This window comes from Heteronotia binoei, chromosome 1, assembly GCF_032191835.1.
Source record: "Heteronotia binoei isolate CCM8104 ecotype False Entrance Well chromosome 1, APGP_CSIRO_Hbin_v1, whole genome shotgun sequence".
In the NCBI taxonomy this organism is placed as follows: domain Eukaryota; kingdom Metazoa; phylum Chordata; class Lepidosauria; order Squamata; family Gekkonidae; genus Heteronotia; species Heteronotia binoei.
Window position 1 is genome coordinate 24672135 of NC_083223.1, and position 5341 is coordinate 24677475.

At 41.9% G+C, this 5341-nt stretch overlaps 1 non-coding gene across 1 annotated transcript; it reads right to left on the reverse strand.

Moving 5' to 3' along the window:
• Nucleotides 1-2951: 2951 nt before the first annotated feature.
• Nucleotides 2952-3020, reverse strand: TRNAV-GAC (transfer RNA valine (anticodon GAC)). Its single transcript has one exon. It is a non-coding gene; the product is annotated as a tRNA-Val (tRNA).
• Nucleotides 3021-5341: the final 2321 nt, after the last annotated feature.

Below are 5341 nucleotides of genomic sequence, written 5' to 3' on the forward strand. Positions count from 1 at the left end.
AGAAGATCCAATCAGTCAGTCCTAAGGGAAATCAACCCTGACTGTTCCCTGGAAGGTCAGATGCTGAAGCTGAAGCTCAATACTTTGGTCACCAAATAAGAAGGAAGCACTCACTGGAGAAGACCCAGATGCTGGGAAAGAGAGAAGGCAAAAGAAGAAAGGGGTGGAAAAAGATGAGATGGCTGGACAGTGTTACTGATGTAACTAACATGAATTTGAGCAGACTTTGGAAGATGGTGGAAGACAGTAGGCCCTGGCGTGACTTGGTCTATGGGGTTGCAAAGAGTCGGACTCAACTGTGCGACTGAACAACAACTGCACAGTGACTGCATCTATTGGTGCCGGGTCATCTGTCACAGCAGCAGTCTGGTGGCTCCTTGGTTGCTCATTAAACTGCACTATTCTGCTTGTAATAATTTGGCTAGTGTTTGGTCTAGAATTCTGTATCCCTTGCTCTCTGGAGAATTGCCTACAAAGATGCCTTCTTTGGCTCTGGGTTCTAGTCTGGATCTCTTTTAGTATATGGGCATAGGCCTTGGATCCAAATACCTTAATGTGTTCTACCTTTCCTTTCTGTTATGCCATAGCTCATCAGGAGTTTTCTCTGTTGCTTTGGTTGGCACTAGCCCCGGCATGTGGGGTTCTGTCACCTGAGGCAGAACGCCAATGCGTGCCCAACCCTCCGTGAGTAAACTTACTGTGGCATAATGACATCACCCAGAGGTGACGTCATCATGCCAGGCACATGGTGTGTCCCTTCCCCAGCACTTTCCGAGTTTGGAGGGTGCTGGGGATGGGAAGCACCATTCTGTCTCAGCTCTGAGGGGTCGGGGAGCTCCTCCAACCTCTTAAAGCCATGATCAGATGGTTACTAATTGACTCAGGCCTTCTCTACAGGAACTGGGGAAAAAATGCAATGACCACAGTTTACTTGTAAAACAGAGTGCTAACCAGGGCTTAGTTTGCCTACTCCCATGCATTGGCCCTGGTTGACACTCTGTTGTACAAGTAAACTGTGGTCATTGCAGCTTCTCCCCAGTTCCTGTAGGGAAGGCCTGAGTCAATTAGTAAGCATCTGACCATGGCCATTATAGAGTGATTCTTGTGCTCAGCAATCCCTTTCTCTTCTTATGTGTGGGATAAAGTATGTGCTAGATTCCCTGTTCCCTTTGGAATGGCTGCACTGTACTCAGCACTACAGTCAGACTGCATGGTTTGGTTTTCCTGTTGAACTCATTATAAACCATGGCAATGTAATCTCTCCATTTCTGCTCAGTTTGTGATTTTTCTTTCAGCTGATAATGCACATAATATCTTGAAAAAATCATCAATAAAAGATAATAGTGTTATTTCTGGTTGATGCTTGTTTGATAGGTCCACATAAGTCAGTGTGAATTAGCTCAAGTGGTTGCTTAGAGCAGCTCTGACTTTATTTAGGAATAGAAGGCCAAGTTGCCTTTCCTTTTATACAGCTTACACACAGTTGATTATCATTGCCACAGTCTCTTTTATTGATAACAGGTTGTTACCAAGTCCTTTGTTTGTAGTTTCAAGATGGCTTCTGGGTTATAATGAGCAAATCTCCTGTGCTAAAGCTTTAGATCAGCATTTGTCTTGGCCATACAGGCCTTTGATTCCTGTTGGTCCACTTTGAAGACTCCATTTCTGAAAACACCCATGGAATATAGCTCACCTTTGTGCGAGACAGTACATATGTTATTAACAAAGTGTATCGCAAACCCTTTTTCTGGGAGTATGGACATGCTTGGCAAATTTGCCTTTAAATCAGGAATGTATAAAACACCACCTGCAGTAATTTCAGTTCCACTATCACATATTTGGCAATTTAGTGTAATTTTTCTTTTGTCTTGTATGTCTACTTGATCTCTGTTGGCTAGGTGCACTCTTCCTGAAGAATTTGTTTCCAGTTCATCAAACAAACTGATATCTGTTGCTGTATGTATGGAAGCACCACTATCAAATTAGCAAAGGCTTATGATTCTGATAACTGAAGTTTTTTGTTTGTTTTTAAAGGTAGCTAGATGAAATTGTGTGCATGGCTTCATTTTGCAGTGGAGTCATCAGACATCTAGAAATCCAGGGTGAGTCTGTGAAGATTCGTAAAGACTGTACTTTTCCTGGTGCTGAAGAACTCTGGCTTGAAGACATCATCATCCCATTAACCTCAGTTAAAGAGACAGGACATCTTACAGCCAGCTTCAAGAGGGAATTGGATAAAAATATGGAGCAGAGGTCCATCAGTGGCTATTAGCCACAGTGTGTGTGTGTGTCTGTCTGTCTGTCTGTCTGTCTGTCTGTCTGTCTGTCTGTCTGTCTGTCTGTCTGTCTGTCTGTCTGTCTGTCTGTCTATCTATCTATCTATCTATCTATCTATCTATCTATCTATCTATCTATCTATCTATCTATCTATCTATCTATCTATCTATCTATCTATCTATCTATCTATCTATGTCTTTGCCCACTGTGTGACACAGATTGTTGGACTGGATGAGCCATTGGCCTGATCCAACATGGCTTCTCTTATGTTTTTATGACATTTTCCTCCAGGCCTGTTGGCACCTGAGATAAATGCTGCTTCTTTGGAATCTTGTTTTAAATGGGCACATGCTTGCAAATGTCCTTAGCATCAGTGGGGGGGTGGGGGGTGGGCAGGCTGCACATGCACTGAATGCTTGCAGTTCAGCCCTCATATTGAAGCACAAAATGGTGGTGGAGGGAGGCACTTCCCTCTGCCCCATGGTCCCAGTCATTAGAATAAAGGTCTCCTGGGAAACTGGTAGCTGGTGTACTACTGCCAGTTTCATGAAACTGCCTTATACTGAATCAGACCCTTGGTTCACCAAAGTCAGTATTGTCTACTCAGACTGGCAGCAACTCTCCAAGGTATCAGGCAGAGGTCTTCCACACCTCCTATGCCCAGATCTTTTAACTGGAGATACCAGGGATTGAACCTGTGACCTTCTGCATGTCAAGCAGACACTCTACCACTGAGCCACCCCTTTGGGATCAAATGTTAAAGGTTACATGTAGTTTGGGCCTTGGATGTCTCCTGGTAGTAGAAGCAGCAACAGCACATGCAGTAAAATGCAGTAAAGAGATGGCAATGTGAACACACATGGAGTTCATCCTTTATAGGAAAATACAAAAGGACAGGCTTCAGTAACTCGTAGGACAGCCTAAATCCCATTCCTTAAACATAATTCACTCCAACCCCTGTTTACAGAACATTTCAAATTCCTAGGAAGGGCAGAAAAGGAAAACAATCCTTCCACAACTTAGAATAGAGATAAAAGAGTCACCACAGTATGACCATAAAAATGGTTGCCTAAAGTTCAGGGATGTTAATTAACAGATTTTGGGCAAGGGACAGAAACATAAATATAGAAAACTAATTAAGAACATAATCAATCATACTCAATAATCAAAACTATGTGAGGATATTGGATCATTATCTGTATTCTGATTATGAACAAAATTTCTCTAAAAAATAGCATGAAGAGGAAGAAGCAACTGCATTAGAAATCCTATGGTTTTTGTTGGCATATTATTTCCAGAGATCCTGATACAATATTTTTGTTTGCTTGTTGGTTTAGGTTAATAACTGTTCAGTGAGTTTTGTCTCCCTGAACTGACCAGCATAGTGGCAAACCAGACTCTGAATGCCTAACGAAAACACATGCAGCCTACTCACAGTGCGTTCAACTGCATATGCAGCCTATTCACAGAGTTACCCTTCTAATCAAAGTCAATTAAAGTCAATGTGGTTAGAAGGTGTGAACTTGCTTAGTATTGCACTTACCTGATTGGTATGCCACTTACTGATAAGGGAACTCCTCATTATATAAAAAATACAAGTGTATATGCTCCTTAGGTCCAGGACTCCAAGACAGGAAAGGGGCATTTGCAATAACCAGGGCTTTTTTTTTTTGAGCAGGAAAGCAGTTCTGGCTGGCTTGGTATCAGGGGATGTGACCCAATATGCAAATGAGTTCCTGCTGGGCTTGCTCTACAAAAAAAAGCCTTGTGTGAAACAGGGGGTGTAGCTTAATATGCAAATGAGTCCCTGCTGGACTTTTTCTACAAAAAAAGAACCTTATCTTTCTTCCCTACAGGGCTTTTTTTGAGCAGGAACACATAGGAATGCAGTTCTGGCTGGCTTGGCATCAGGGGGTGTGGCCTAATATGCAAATGAGTAGAGAATGGATATGTACTGTAGCTTGGGGAAAGGCTCTTCTATGAATAGAAATGCTTTCCTCTAACATTCTCCTCTAGATGATTTATCTTACCTGTTTACTAGAAAATCAAACTGGCTGACCTTTAGAATCATAGAATCACAGAGTTGGAAGGGGCCATACAGGCCATCTAGGCCAACTCCCTGCTCAATGCAAGATCCACCTAGAGTATCCTCAACAAGTGTTTGTCCAGCTGCTGCTTAAAGACTGCCAGTGAGGGGAGTCAACACCTCCATCCTGTATCCTCTTGTACTACCTTTGAAAGGAGCAAAACACAGGTACCTTGGAAAATCCAATATTTTTCTTTTTAATGTTATATATATTTATTTTTTGTGCTAATGGTTTGTTCTGAATGGAGTTGATTCGTGTCCCACCATGTCACGTACTGTCCTTTTTCAGCATGGTCTTATTCTTCGCAGAAATTTTAAAATGTAGCTTCTCTTCTAGTTTTTAGTTTAAATGAAAACATTCAAGTCAGGGCTTGGGTTCTCTTCTGGTTTAGGAAAACAAAAAAAGGAAGGAGTCAGTTTTGCTCCTTGGTTGTTAAAAGCCATTTAAGAAGAGATTATTACCAAGAGAAGCCAAGAGAATATTTGTCAATGTGGATGATGGTTGCCATATGTCAAAAATGGTCTATTCTCCCCCTTTCGGTTATATGTAATTCTTTTTTAATCCCCAATCATTAGGAAGCTGTATAATTTTTGGAGACTAGCAAAAGTTACAGGAGGCATTCCAAATTCAATCTTAGAAGGGTAGCTGTGTTAGTCTGTCAGAGCCAAAATAATGAATTATCTCATGGCACCTTATAGACTAATGATTTTAGCATGAACTTTCATAAGCCTATTCCCCCTTCAGCAAATAACATGAAATGTTACATTCATTTAGTAGGGCTGTGTGTGTGCACAGAGAGAAAGAGAGAGGGGGGGGGGGGTACATAGATATTTGTGTCTTGCCTTTCTCCTCAAGCAATGTACATTATTCTCCTCTCCTTCCTGTTTTATCCTCACAACAACCCTGTGAGGTAGGTTAGGCTGAGAGTGTGTGAGTGGTCAAAGTCACCAGCAAGCTTCCATGGCAGTATGAGGATT